A 16,301-nucleotide genomic window follows, 5' to 3' on the forward strand; every position below is an offset into this window, starting at 1 on the left:
CAACAGAGAATGTGGTAATAAAAGAACAATATCATTTTGAGCTTACCAATGGCAAAGGAGCTTTTCACATGGCAGTGTCGAAATAGCGATACGGGTTGGGTGAAAACAAGAACAAATGTCGCCAAGGAAAAAAAAAAATGAAGCTTCCTCTTCGTTGCTTGATTTCCCAAAATCCAGGTGAGAGAGAGGAGCAAAGTGCGGCAAAGTTCAACTCGTTGGAGCCACCGATGGGGCTCTGAGAGGCAACATCAAAGGTGGCGACAGGACCCAGCCGCAACCGGCAAGGCTCTTGAGAGAGGCGACATACTAGAGGCATATCTGAGTAGCGGCTATGACCGAAAAGGCTTTTGGGGTGGGAGGCGGAGTCAGAGGCAAAGGCGGAGGCAGAGGCGAAGGTCTGGACATGTTGGAGAAAGAAAGAAGCGTCTCGCTTCTTCTTCTCTAAGGGTCCGTTCGTTTCGCAGAAAATTGGCCATTTCTGGAAAATATTTTCCCAGAAATCATTTTCCAGGAAAATAACAATATTTTCTGGTGTTCGGCTAAAACTTGAAAATATTTTGGAAAATATTTTTTGGTATTTGGTAAGGAAAAATTTTCCGCTCACCCAGTTGGCAAGCGCAAGCGTTAAGCTCGAGGCTCGCTAAATTGTCGAGCGCAAACTTGAGATCGACAAGCTTGAGGTTCACCTGGTGACGACTGACGACTAGCCAAGAAAGAAGAAGATGGAAAACAAAGAAAAGAAAAAGGAAAGCAAACTAAAAATAATTCGAATTAAAAAAGAAAAATATAATTTAAAAATAATTCGAATAAAAAAAAGAAAAGAATAAGAAGAAATGGCAGGAGAAAGTGAGGATTTATAGAGGTGTGAGATAAGATAGATCAATAAGAAAAATGTTTTCTACTTTTCAATACTGGAAAACATTTTCTCATAGTTTAGAAGACTTTTTTCCTTTCATGGAAACCATTTTTCTCCAGGAATTCATTTTCTGTGAAACGAACGTCAAAAATCTGGAAAACGTTTTCCCGAAAAATATTTTCCGTGAAACGAACGGAACTTAAGAAAGAACGTAAAAAGCCCTAAAAATTGAAAAGAGGAGAGAGAAATTTTAAGCGGAAATTGGGCATTTATTGTCGTGTCAAAAGAGAAAAAAAGAAAAGAAAAAAAAAGCTCAATTTTTAGACTTTTTCATCTTATAACCGGTTCAAGTTCAAGGCCATGTGTCAACATTTCAATGAAGCCATTTCAACTTGCGCACCACGTAGGACGCTGACCTGGTGGTTATTTTCTCCCTCCTCAGGCCCCTTTGGCTTTGCTTCATAACGACGCACATGGACTGGGGTCAAAACTCGTCTACGACCAAAAAATAAAAATAAAAAAATCGTCAATGCCTAGTTCACTAGCGACAAGTTGCACGATCAGTCTGTTTTTTGACTTTGAGACCTCCCTCCTTATCATTACCAGAACAAGATATTTGCATCGTCCATAAGACATGTTGTAGAAGTAAACTAATTACGCATTGCTTGGAAATCAATGGCAAACCGCTACTCAGTCGATCACGGTGCATGGAGGTAAGCACCGCAACATCTCTTTTGTCCAACCTCCTTCAGTAAGTTTTGTTCAGAAACCATCCACACTCCGCTTTGACTCTTCCTTTTCAATGTTGCATTCTGAAACCATGAAACTAGTAAAAACCACCTGTATCCTTTTGTCTGTTAATCCATTCATATGCTTATTCTTGATCTTTGCACTACTATGAGATTCGGTTGACTAACAAGCAATTTGCTGATTTTTATTCCAAGGAATGCCTTAGAGCACGTAGCTCAAATCAACGAAGGTCTTGATTCGCTTGCGCAGGACTTGGGTCGACTTATCGACGAGAGGGAAAGCTCCATAGGTTTGGCCAATAATTCTAGAGCACCACACATCTTGCTTATCTGCACAACTATTAAAACCATCCGGCGAAGATTTATGTTCGGAATGCGAAGGCAAGATGATGATCTAAATTTTCGACTTGCCTTTGCGGGGATAGCTGTTGCTCTTGGATGCATTGAATGTGGTCTCCTGATGTGCGTTTTTCTTAGTGGCTTGCCTTGGCCGATTTCTGTTGCCTGCGTCCTAATGCTGGTAATCCCCTTCGTGTTTATCGCGAGTTAAAGCATTATTAGTGACTGGCGCTAGTTTGTGGCTTTCGGTGTGGAGAAGTACGTTTTATGTGAATTTCATTTGTCTGTAACCTTTCCCCCACTGGTACTGATATGAACGTAATTGTTGTATTACTACCACACCGCTTATCTGCAAAATCATTTTCTTTGTCTGTAACCCCCTAATGAACGTCATAGGGGGTTTACATGCTCTGTTTTTCATCTTATGTCTCTGTTCATATGAAAACTGTCTCGACATGAATGTACTGCGACTCTAAGCAAATATCAACGGAAGCCGCTATTTCCATGCCTCCACTTTGCTTATCTACGCCCTCAAAACCTTAAAATGGCAAAACAACCCACGGTTCCCTGGGTCGCCGCCGCCTCTCTTGAAGCGCTCATCATCCTCCTTCATTTTGCCTTCTTCAGCTACTTCTTCTGCTCTTGATCGGGGAAAACACCCAAATCCCACAATACCCTCGTCTTCCTCCATCCATTTGAAGCTCATGCTCACCCCCTTCTTAATAGCCCTAGCCTCGGTGTCGACTTCTTTAGCGAGCTCCAGAAGCAGCCGCCTTTCATGGGGGCGACGGCTATGGCGATTTCGTCTTGCGATTGCTCAAATTCAGGAGCGTGATTTGGGGTTTGGAGAGACGGAAGGATTTGAGCTTGCGGAAACAGGAAATTGAGGTTGGAGGGCAAGAAGGAGTCGTCGGCGGTGAAGGAGGAGCTGTTGATCGCAGCGATTTTCTCGAGGACGTAGATGTCCTTGAGAACTTATAGAATCAAGAATACTGAAGATGAAGAATGACAAGTAGATGATCTGTGAAGAAGTTTTCGATTCTGTATTTCCATTCAATTGAACAAAAGAAGATTGAAGAATACAGCCAAAACTTTCTGAACAAAAGAAGATGTTCTCCATAGTCGTCAACCGATTACAATACCTTTCTGTATATATGCGGAAAACGGGACTAACAACTAGAAAAACGAACTAACTAACTTTCGCTAACAAACTTTAACAAGCAAAAAACAGAACAGCAATCTTGAGACTTTGGTAATCCGCAGCAATCTTGAGACTTTGGTAATCCGTGAGACTTTGGTAATCCGCAGCAATCTTGAGACTTTGGTAATCCGTGTCTTTGACATCTGTATGATCTCCACCGTTGATGAAACTCATTATCCATGAGTTATCAATTTCTTCAGCTCTTTTTGCTTCTTGACCGCCTTCTTGATCCACATCTATAATTGTCGAGGACTTCACCTCCCGTGATTGACTTCTCAATATTGCGACTTGGCTTCGATCTTGATTCTCTAACATTCCCCCTCAAATTGGGAAGAGTAAAAGATTCGATTCCCAATTTGGTTGAGAGTAAGATGAGATAATAGAGACTTGGTAAATATATCAGAATTGTAGATGAGTAGAAATATACTTACGAATAGATCCGAAGAGACTTTCTCACGAACAAAGTGAAAGTCAACTTCAATGTGCTTGGTTCGAGCATGTAATATTGGATTGGCGGTGAGAGAAATTGCTGATTTGTTGTCACAATATATAGTAGTAGGTGGCTGAAGAGAAATCCCTATATCTCGTAGCACAAATGTGATCCGGTGAGTTCAGCCGTGGTCGAAGCAAGTGCACGATACTCGCTTCCGCTTGAAGATCTAGAAACAATGAGGTTGCTTCTTGGCCGACCAGGATAGTACTCTTTTTAATCGATGGAAATCTCCAACAAAGAGGCTGTTGCATCTTTTGACAGAGAAGATTAGTAGCAAATGCCGGATCTGGTCGAGTAATGGTTAAGTATTGAAGAGCACCAACCAAGCTTCGTATTCCATTGGATCTGTAAGTAGATTTGCAAAGTGTCGGCCATGGAGATTGATCGAAGAGGCGAGGTGTTGAGACCGGTTTACGCCGGCCATATAAGCTCGTTTCAACAAGTCAATAGCATATTTAGTTTGACACAGAAAGAGAGTACGTGAAGTTCGTTTGGCCTCAATACCCAAAAATAGTGAAGATACCCAAGATCTTTCATATGAAATCAAGACTAAGTTTCCGAATAAGATCGATTAAGAGATGTGTGAACTCCCGTCAAGATGATATCATCAACATATAGGAGCAAGAGAACTGTATGTGAATTTGTATGTAGAACAAATAACGATGGATCGGCTGTGCTGCGAAGAAACCATTTTCGATTAAAAATAGCCCTTTGCATATGATGAGTATTACCTCGGGAATTGTTGGAGTGCGACTTCTTTAGCGAGAAATAGAACAATGTTGAGGCACAAAGATCCAGAAGCAGCCTTCACTCCATAGTTTGTATAAGTTTGTATAATGTCCATATTCATTGATCCTCATCAAAGACAACGTGCCTACTTCATGGGGGACTTGCATATGGTCTTAAGCAAGGATAGCATGCACAGCCAAATACTCTTAAATGATCGACGGCATCCACCCAAAATCTCAGTGGAACTTTTGAGTGATAGAGCATAGCTAATCCAAGTTCAACGGTCGATGCTTTCTTTCGAGAGACTCCATTCTCACTGGAGTGTGAGGATTTCTTCTGAAATTGAACAAATATATCATAAAACTCAGATTTCAACTTCATGGGATATAGCCAGCAATATCGAGAAAAATTGTCAACAAAAATCACATAATATCTAAACTTTTGAAAGGAACAGATCGGTCTGATAGAGCTGAACTTTTGGCTATTTGACAAATTTGCCGCAAACAACTTGAGATGAAGAAGCAAATTGTATAAGCTTCTGTTTTTTTGTAGATGCTTAACTACTTGAGCATTTGTATGAGCCAAACGCTGATGCCATATGTCTTCACCGACTGTTTTTGTCGCTGAGTAAAGAAGGCTTCGTGGTTTGTGGATTAGCTTGATAAAGACCCCTAATTTTCCTTCCGAGCTTCACGAGATTTCTTCTTTATCTCTCGGGACAATTAGAACATCGTTAAGAGGTAATGTATTGTTCTTTGTTTTGAGCCAGTGTTGCCAATGTGAGTTACTGGTAAACATGATCCATTGCCTATCATAACAAAAGATAAATTCAGGAGTCTTCAATATGCATGATTTGGGAGTTTGCAGTTCTTGACATTTTGGTACCTCTGGAGTAAGTAGTATAGGGCCTAAACCCTTGGTTTGTTGTAGATAACATTTCTCTGTCGGATTTCCTTGCCCGGATCAAGATATCTGTTCTCAAGTTACCGACCTCTGTATCCTCCTCTTTCAGATTTGAGCTTCCAATACACCAAACATCTTGGTTATATCATCCACAAGGTTTGCCTATTGCATTCAACCCATCACATATGGATTTATATTCCCGAGAAACAGGAAATTTCTCGTGTGTAAACCTTTTCAAGAGTTTGCCATACTTCAGCTGATGTTTCTAATCCAATGATTAGGCTCAGGTGATGAAATCAATCGATCTGTTCTAATCCAGTCGGTATACTCAGGATTAATAAGATCGGTTTCACAACCTTCATCCTCTCGTTTGCAGCATTCAAGGAATATCTCCATTAACAAAACCAAATAAATCTTGGCTTTTCAAAAACCTTTGGATCGAGGTCCTCAGCAGTTTGATCGATTCTTTGAAGAAGATGATAACGGTAGTGCTTATGAGCTCGGCGGTGAAGGATTCTATTCTGACGCAGGAGCTGTTTTCCATTCAATTGAACAAAGAAGATTGAAGAATACGCAGAAGATGTTCGATTTTTTCTCGAAAACAGAGGACTAACAACTAGAAAAACGAACTAACTAACTTTCGAACAAACTTTACAGTCCTCTTGAGACTTTGGTCAATCTTGAGACTTTGGTAATCCGTGAGACTTTGGTAATCCGCAGCAATCTTGAGACTTTGGTAATCCGTGTCTTTGACATCTCGGGAGTTATCAATTTCTTCAGCTCTTTTTGCTTCTTGAAATGATTGACTTCTCAATATTGCAGACTTGGCTTCTCTTGATTCTCTAACAGTCCTTGGGTCAGGGAAATGAGGTCTTCCACCGCCGAGTCATCGGCGTGAGAAAGGTAGAAGAAGTCGGCCGTGGGTTTCTTCTGCTTCTTCATCTTCTTCTTCTTCTTCTTCTTCTGGGTTTGTGGTGATTTCTGCTCTCTCACTGGCTCTGTTTTACTCTGTTACCGCTGCGAGCGGTGGGGATAGAATTGTGCTCAACCGCGAGCTTAAGAGGAACAATCGAATTACAGCGGCACGACAGATAAAACTACCATTCCCATGCGTAATTGAAGAATAACGCAATTTTTTTCTTGCAAACGAAGAGCACCGCACCTGAAAAACAAAATTCCAAATTCAAAAAGGGCGAGGTATCAGTAGAATAAAGGTGGAAACGGAGGACGTAAGTGCACGTGAGATGCGCGTGCATCTCTGGCCAGTCGTTTTTCTCGTCGGGTAAAGCATTGGGGGCTAATTAATATATATTTCTCGAGTGTAGTGGGGTGATTTGAGACAAACTCAAATGCAGGGGGTCTTTTGCAAAAGAGGAGCTGTCGCGCTTCCTGCGCCGCATCATTTGCCTCGTGATCGTCTACAAAATGTGTTTGCCAAATCGGAGGCCCGCATCAAGCTTTGCTTTAGACGAGGAAGGAAGAGGTTAATCCACCGTGTGTGTGTGTTCCATTACGTGAATACTGTTTTATTCAGAAACAATCCGTATGATGAACTCGTCATTTCCCATGTTGCATTGTTAACCCATAGTACACGTACAAATGGAACATTTTTATTTTCTTTGGGTTTGGTTTGGCTTGGTTAAACGATCTATGAGTTTATTCTTAATCTTTATTATGTGAAAAGCAAATGTCTAACAAGTAGTTTGCTGATTTAAATTATAGAAGTAGAGCAAAGCATGTAACTCAAATCGACATTAAATTATAACGAATATCTTGATACACTGAATGAGACATTGCGTCAACTCATTAAGGATAGATCTACAAGTTGAGCCATTACTATCGGTAAACGCGGCACTATGTTCATCTATGCAATGATCAAGTTAGTCGAACAAAAATTAATTTTCAAGATGGGAAGACAAGATATGGGCTTGGTTCCAACTTCCATATGCTCTCATCTTTGTTGCCCTTGGATGCATCTCGTGCAGTCTCCAAATGTGCGTTTTGCATGCTAACATGCGTTGGTCGGTTGCATTCATCCTGATTTTGGTGATCTCATTTGAGTTCATGCTGAATCAATGGATTAATTAGTGAATGGCGATAGTTTTCGACATTTGATATGGTTGATGGTCTGGTGTTTCCTAGGGTCTGGTCCTCACGGTGATGTGTACTTTCTAAAAATTTTGGTTTGCTTGTATAACCTTCCGGTGGCACGGTTGGTCCTCCATGTGTTTACTGGGTTTGAGTCTCTATACGACCAAACCCAATTTAAAGTATCTAATTAGATAGCTCGCAATTTCCAAGTAACTTATTTGACCGTACTCCAAAAGTAAAAGCAAGCTGGACAAGTACAAGCCCGATTCATTGACAAATCTCCAATTTGATCACTAATGTTGTGCTTTTAAGACTGGTTTACCAAAATTACTTGTTAATATCATTCATGCATTAATTATTAAAATCACAAGATAACTCGTGCCTAGTACATGGCCGAACGGCAACGGCTGTTTTTTTTTTTTTTCAACTGCTGTAAAAAGAGTACACGCATGGGTGTGGAAATAAACTTTAAATGTGTAGAGGGTGTTAATTATAAAAATAAAAATAATACGAGAAAAACATTTAAACGATCTTAAGATTTATATTCAATATTAGTAAGTATGATATTTAGAGGATTATATCTCAAGTATTTTCAAATTTATAATTCTGTCCATTTTGTTATACTATACCAGCATCATACATATATAGGAGGAATGCGCCTTAGAAATATATGAATCATTCCCTTCAGCATTTACATCACCTAACATTGATTCTCCTCTCGTGAAAACTCAGCAAAAAAGATTGTTTACTTGCTTAGGAAGAGAGATTTGAACCAGTTTGAAATGGATCCTGGATAGAACAGGAGAACTCCATCCTACAGACTCCCCATCCATTTCAAAGAGAACCACAACCGAATCTGTCCTAGAAGCTGTAAAAGTTGGATTCCACCATCATGCTTCGATAGTCGAATGCTACCCATCAACTTGTATCAGAATTCAACACCAAATCCAAAACGGTTAATGAGGGATGCATCTGTACAGCAGACATTGAAGAAAAGAGCCAGCCTGATGGAGAAACACATGACCTCTTGACTTGTAATTGAACAGCAAACGGAGAAAGAAAGTATAAATAAGGGCCTTCACAAAGTCGTAACATATGGATTAACACTATCCTCTGGAATGAATACTTTGAAGCTTCATCATCAATCTAAACGCTCCATCTGCAGGGTTAATGACACCAGTTGATAATAAGTCAGTTTGCCAGTAAAACAAAGGCAGGTACAGCCAGCAGGAGGCAGCCCATACAAAAATCACACGACAGGTAAACAAAATCACCAATGAACAATTGCTTGTTCTCTCGTTCAGGTTGGTTAGAAGTATGAAAAGTCAGATGATGCATTACCTTCCAAAGACCATCATTAAGATAATGCATGTTATCGACCCCAATGCCCTTGTTAACAGCCCGTCTGCATATCAAGCAATTGACTTAGTCTTAAAAAGAGAGATAAAAGATATGCAAAACAAGAAACAGGTAACTATTATTCATGTTGTTCACCAAGAATTCTATTGAACAGGTTCCAAATATGATTCTATGAAAGAGTTTCTGATTCTTGAATGTGGATATAGGAGGAAACTCACATGTCTTTAACCGACGTTTTTGTAAAGCCTATCGCAAGCGCATGTTGCTTGCCTTAAGACATAATTATCTGAAATTGAAAAAGGAATGGAAAAATATACCTTTCCACTGTGAAGATAAAGAAACAGAACTGAAGATATGAAGATGAAGAAACAGAACTGAAGCTGTGAAGATGAAGGAACAGAACTGAAGAACTAAAGAACTTGACAATGTGAAGAATGAGAGATATGTCGAAGACCAGAGGATCAATCAAGAAGCTTTGATTTCATTTGTTCCTATATGATTGTAATACAGACTCTGTATATCTTGAATCAGCAATGAACAAGCAAGATTTGTACACTCGCTCTTCCTCTCTATCTCTTCTTCTTCTGTAAAAAATACAGAACATTCATTTTCATGAATGTCCTATCTATTTTCCTACATACTCTCGCTCAGCTCAAAATGACTCTGCTAAAACTCCTTATATGTCTTTCCTATTGAAGAAGACGAAGATACAACAGAAAAACTAACTTTTACAAGACTGTTTTTCAATCTGTTTTATTTCTCAATTGAATAACTGCTCACGAGTCTTCATGAGTTGGCAATCCGTGTCGGTCTTCATCACAAATTCTTCACCATTGATGATGATCCATATCACTCTTCATCACGATCGTTTATTTGAGTTGTCATGTCTTCTCCAGTCTGTGTTATCTATTTTGTTGCTTTGCAGCTCTCCCTTCTTTCTAATCTCAGCCTCTGTTCTTTTTCCTTTAATATCAGTCTCAGCTTCTGTTCTTTCTCCTTTAATATCAGTCGGTGTTTTTGATTTATACTCCTTAACATCCCCCCTCAAATTGGGAATGGGTGGAGAACCAATAACCAATTTGATGCGCAGCTGAAAATGTGTAAGGCGAGGCAGAGATTTTGTGAAAATATCAGCAAGTTGACAGTCGCTTGGAACATATCTTACATGTAGTGACCCTGAGGAGATCTTTTCCCGAACAAAATGGAAGTCCACTTCAATATGTTTAGTCCGAGCATGTAAAACTGGGTTGGCAGTAAGAGCAATGGCTAATTTATTGTCACAAAAGAGATGTGTTGGACGAGGGAGAGAACATCCTATGTCACGAAGAACAAAACTGATCCAAGTAAGTTCAGCAGAGGTGGAAGCAAGAGCACGGTACTTAGCTTCTGTAGAGGATCGACTGACTGTGGATTGCTTTTTAGCTGTCCAAGAAATGAGATTGGAGCCGAGATATGTACAGAAACCAGTTGTTGATCTTCTGGTTTCAGTACATCCAGCCCAATCTGCATCTGAAAAACCATATAGATGTAAGGAGCTTCGAAAATGAATGAAAATTCTGAGATTGATGGTACCTTTAACATATCGCAAAACCCTCTTGAGTTTATGAAGATCTACAATAGTAGGTGTCTGTAATTTTTGACATAATGAATTCGTAGCATATGCAATATCGGGACGTGTTAAAGTCGGTATTGAAGACCACCAACTAAGCTTCGATACTCAATAGGACTGGATAGAGGAGTAGAATCATTTTTCAAAACGATTGGTCTTAGTGACAGAGAGTTGAGATTGGTTTACAGTCCAACATATGAGCTCGAGTAAGAAGATCAATAGCATATTTAGTTTGGCAAAGAAATAGATGATCAGAAGTATGTTTAACTTCAATGCCAAGAAAGTAATGTAGTGGACCAAGATCTTTCATATGAAACTGGAGACTGAGAGAATGGATGAGATTAGAAAGCAACTGAGAGGAACTTCCAGTTAAGACAATGTCATCAACATATAGTAGTAGAAGAATTGTGTTCTGTACCGGTGAAATACGAATAAGGATGGGTCAGTTGAGTTGCAAAAGAATCCACATTCAATTAGGAAGTTGCTGAACTTGTCAAACTAGGCTCGGGGAGCTTGTCGAAGTCCATAGAGGGACTTCTTGAGAAGACAAACATGATGAGGTTTCTTGGGATCTTGAAAACCAGGAGGCTGCTCCATGTAAACTGTCTCATTAAGGTACCATGTAAAAATGCATTTTTAACATCGAGTTGATGAATCGGCCAGTGTTTCATCATTGCAACAGAGAGAACTGTTCAAATTGTAGCATGCTTGACAACAGGATTAAAAGTCTCTGTAAAGTCTATTCCTTCTTCTTGATGAAAACCTTTAGCAACTAGTCGAGCTTTCAGCCTATCAAGACTACCATCAGATGCAAGTTTTGTTTTAAACACCCACTTGCAACCAATCACATTCATTTGATCAGTTCTAGGGATTAATTCCCAAGTTCTATTATGATAAAGTGCATCCATTTCTTCTGTCATGGCTTTATACCAACCTTTATGTGCTAAAGCTGATTTAACTGATCTTGGTTCAGTGGGTACTTCATATACAGCAAGGCATGCATACCTGGGATTAGGTTTTGTAATACCAGACTTTGATCGAGTCTGCATAGAATGACTCGAAGTTGTTGCTTGTGAGGCATGAGGAAGAATGGCATGTTCAGATTCAACACTCATATTATCGGATGTTGATGTTTCAGATGAAGACATGTCTTGGTTCTGTACTGGTGAAGAGACTTCATCTTGTGTTGCTGTTATAGAGGTACCATGTGGTTGGGTTACATTTGACAGTGATGATGAATGATCAATATATGGTATTGTAACCTGCTGTGAAGGTTGAGAATCAGTTGTAGTGATATCTGCATTAGTCTGTAAATGTTATGCATAAGTCTGTAAGAAAACAGGAGCTGTTTCTTTGCTTCCTGATTCCATAAGTTGAGTCTCTTCTGCCCATAACCGATAGAGTGATGTGAGTGGTGCATACTCTGTTAAACATGTCTTAGTAAAAGGGAAAGAGTTTTCATCAAATAGGACATGTCTACTAATATACACACGACATGTTGTAGGCACAAGACATCTGTAACCTTTATGACGTTAACTGTATCCAATGAACACACATGTTAGTGATCTTGGATCAAACTTGTGCTGAGCATAGGGTCGTAAACATGGATAACATGCACATCCAAATACCCTGAGATGATCATAACTTGGCTCTTGTTGATATAATCTTCTGTGAGGTGACTGCATCTACAATTTTGGTGTTGGAAGTATATTGATAATATAGTTAGCTGTTATGAATGCATCTACCCAGTACTTCAGTGGAACTCTGCCATGATAAAGCATGGCAATACCTAGTTCAACAATGTGGCGATGCTTCCTCTCAGAAATGCAATTCTGTTCAGGTGTGTAAGGACAAGAGATGTGTTGTTTGATACCACAGTTTTGCAAATGAGTTTGAAACTTGTGGCTAATGAATTCTCCTCCACCATCACACTAAAATATCTTGATTTTCGACTCAAATTGATTCTCTACTTGCTTTTGAAATAGAACAAAGACATTATAAAAGTCTGACTTCAATTTCAATGGATATATCCAACTAAACCGAGAGAAATTGTCTACAAAAAGAACATAGTATTTGAAATTCTGAAAAGAAGTAACTGGTGAAGGTCCCCAGATATCACAATGGATTTTCTGTAAGGGCATAGTAGATACTGATTCTAATGAAGGAAATGGAAAAGCTGTGGTCTTAGCAATTTGACAACTACTTCACATGTTTTGCATTCTAGTACTGCACTGAATCAGTTGTTGGTTCCGCAGGTACTTCAAGACATTCGAATTAGTGTGTGCTAATCGTTGATGCCATGTATCCTCTCCTACTGCTCTATGTCTCTGGGTTAGGAATGCTTTTGTTGTCTGTGAATTTACTTGATACAGTCCTTTAATTTTCCTCCCGAGCAGCAAAGTTGCGTTGGTGCAATTGTCCTTTACATAGACACCAAATTTATCAAAAACAAATGAGCATGGATAGTCATATGTTAGTCTAGATACTGACAGAAGATTCTTCTTTATATTAGGGACAATTAGCACCTCATTTTTTTTTTCAGTGTGTAGTAATGTGTTACCGGTATAGGTGATAGGTAAACATGATTCATCACCAATCATAATAGTGTCATAACCGGTATATCTAGAAGGATTCTGAAGTATACCAGGATCGGCCGTGATATGTGCAGTTGCACCAGTGTTTGGATACCACTCATTTCCTTTGGAGTCTTCGAGATGTATCGCTGCTAGAGCTGTTGGGATTTCCTCAGCTTGATAGGAATTATCAAAACGATACCAGCAATGTAAAGCATCATGTCCTGGTCTCTTGCAAATTTGACATTCTAATCTCATGCTGTCAGCTGATTTCTCATCCTGTAAATCTTTGGGAAAGTTTAGACTTGAGTTGGGATAGGATATTGTTTCTTGATATCTCTGTGAGGAACCAGTGTAAGGGTGAAATCCTGGATTAGTAACAGAACCAGAGGGGTTGTGAAATTGTTTAACTCTCTGACCCTCTTGTATGTAATTGATATTATTTGGTCTGTAAATTGAACCTCTTCCAGGATATCTAAAGCCTCGACCTCTATTGTTAGGAAATCTTCCTCTTCCAGAGCTACGGCCTCCACGACTGTTCACCCTTAAAGTTCCAAAACCAGAATTGTACTGCATAGGTTCTTTGTCAAATTCTTCCCTTTGTTGAACTTCTGTTTTTCTTTGACTATAATACGCCAAATTGGGATTGTATGAACTCAATGAGTACCTTTGTAACCTCTCTTCAAACCTTTCTAGCTGAGACATCACCTCATCATAGTCTGGTTGAGGTTTTAAACAGTAGATAGTGATTTTAAAATTTTCATACTCAGATCCTAAACCCTCCAAAACTCCAAATAGCTTTGGTATTTCATCTATAGGCTTCCCTATAGCATTGAGTTGATCACAGATCGATTTATATTCTCTAAGATACACAGCCAGAGATTGATCTCGTTTATGACAAGCTTGCAGCTTTCCTCTCAACTCAAATTCCCTAGCCACAGATTTTTGTGTAAATCTATTTAGCAAGGTTTGCCATACCTCATAAGATGTTTCTAAGCCAATGATTAGGCTCGGAATGTTTTCAGAAACAGCTCCACTTATCCAGGATGATATCAGCTGATCAGTCTTTGTCCAATCAGTGTAATCTGGGTTTATAACTTTAGTTTCACACCCTTCTATTTCAATCTGCAGCATTTGAGGAGGTGATGGAATATCACCATTAATGAAGCCAAAGAGTTCCTGACTTCTAAAAAATCTGTGGATCTGTGCTTGCCATAACAGAAAATTATCTTCGGCAAGTTTGATTGTGACAAAATTAGAGATATTCACATGTATTGGGAAAGGATACTTCTGTGTTCTCCCTGCCATTATTCTATTCACTTCAGCTTTGAAGAAGATGATAACGGCAAAGATAGTATGATAGTAACCTCAATTACCATGATACTGCGATCTGCTACAACTTCAGTTTCTTCACTTTGATTTGATGAATGATTGTTGAATAGGCCTTTCTAATAGGTATGATCTACCGCTCTGATACCATGTGAAGATAAAGAAACAGAACTGAAGATATGAAGATGAAGAAACAGAACTGAAGCTGTGAAGATGAAGGAACAGAACTAAAGAACTAAAGAACTTGACAATGTGAAGAAGGAGAGATATGTTGAAGACCAGAGGATCAATCAAGAAGCTTTGATTTCATTTGTTCCTATATGATTGTAATACGTACTCGTATATCTTGAATCAAAATGAACAAGCAAGATTTGTACACACGCTCTTCCTCTCTATCTCTTCTTCTTCGTAAAAAATACGAACATTCATTTTCAGAATCTCCTATCTATTTTCCTGCATACTCTCGCTCAGCTCAAAATGACTCTGCTAAAACTCCTTATATGTCTTTCCTATTGAAGAAGACGAAGATACAACAGAAAAACTAACTTTTACAAAACTGTTTTTCAATCTGTTTTATTTCTCAACTAAATAACTACTCACGAGTCTTCATGAGTTGGCAATCCGTGTCAGTCTTCATCACAAATTCTTCACCATTGATGATGATCCATATCACTCTTCATCACGATCGTTTATTTGAGTTGTCGTGTCTTCTCCAAATGTGTTATCTACTTTGTTGCTTTGCAGCTCTCCCTTCTTTCTAATCTCAGCCTCTGTTCTTTTTCCTTTAATATCAGTCTCCGCTTCTGTTCTTTCTCCTTTAATATCAGTCAGTGTTTTTGATTTATACTCCTTAACATCCACTATAATGCCACAACCAAAAACAAAAAGCTCAAGTCTAAATTGAACAGTCCTAAAAGAGAACTGCTACCGATTAAGCCAAGCATTAAACACCGTTGGATAGACTCAATGTTGGTAGGCGTGCAGCATTGGAAATTGATAGGCGTGACTCTTACCACAGGAGTCTCTGCACCAACTTCATCATCCAAAGCACCTCCAGGAGAGGTAAGGCCAGGACACATAATGTTTGCACCAGCAATAACAAATTTTATTGCACCCCCTGTCTACTTGTAATTTCTTCATTATATTTCGATCTGCACCAGACTCAGCAACATTAGATGCGACAACTCAAGAATTTCTAACGAGCAACATTATCATAACAGGCAAATTTTCTGATGATGATGCTAATTCAAGTTTAGCACGTCTACCAAATTGAAGCCCCCGATGAGGTTTGCTTCAAGTGACAAAGAGATATTGTTTGAGCATTAAATTTATATATTCCGACCTAGAAGTTAATCTAAAATATATATATAACAAGATCACAGGTTAAGTGCAAACCCAATCAGCACACCTGGATTAACAACATATGACTCGGTTAACAAAAGTATGACATGATTACAATTTATCTTTCGTTAATTTCGGTTACAAAAAATCACAAACCGATACATCTATGACAAACGAATGATAAACTCCAAACAAGTATATTCATCAACTGTTATGGATCCTCTAACTCAATAATTTGATAGTACAATTTAACGGAAATTAACGGAGAATAAAGTTGTTTTCGGTGGTTAAAAAATTAGTTCAAGGGAAATTTGTCACACATGTACGGGTTAAGGTTTTTAGTAATTAAAAAATTAATTTAGAGAAAATTTGTCATAAGGATAACAGTTTAGAGTTTTTTGTGATATTAACCAATTCATTAATTATCTACAACGCCTTTTTCCTTTACTTCACCTTCATATCCTTGTTTGGTAGACTTTGGCAAGGTAAACTACAAATTTCATGAAGAAAGGGAAAATTTCTATTTGCCCTCCGGTGGGAAATATATGATGATGAGCCCCCAACACTCAATCTCGATGAAAAAAATTTTGTTCATTGATGTGACTTATTGTTCCTCTTTAGTTCGACGAGGATGGTAATTCAAAAGTTATAGTTCTTATTATCTATTGGTTTGTGAGAGTCGAGATTTGAATTAGGTGTTACTTGTAGACAAATCTTGCAGCCCCTTGC

At 38.9% G+C, this 16,301-nt stretch overlaps 1 long non-coding RNA gene across 1 annotated transcript; it reads right to left on the reverse strand.

Moving 5' to 3' along the window:
* Positions 1-8,110: 8,110 nt before the first annotated feature.
* On the reverse strand, positions 8,111-8,999 carry LOC104414626. The gene is made up of 2 exons (XR_005546063.1): positions 8,703-8,999; positions 8,111-8,520 (listed from the first exon to the last, which is right to left on the reverse strand). It is a non-coding gene; the product is annotated as an uncharacterized LOC104414626 (long non-coding RNA).
* Positions 9,000-16,301: the final 7,302 nt, after the last annotated feature.

Source organism: Eucalyptus grandis, chromosome 8, assembly GCF_016545825.1.
Source record: "Eucalyptus grandis isolate ANBG69807.140 chromosome 8, ASM1654582v1, whole genome shotgun sequence".
NCBI lineage: Eukaryota > Viridiplantae > Streptophyta > Magnoliopsida > Myrtales > Myrtaceae > Eucalyptus > Eucalyptus grandis.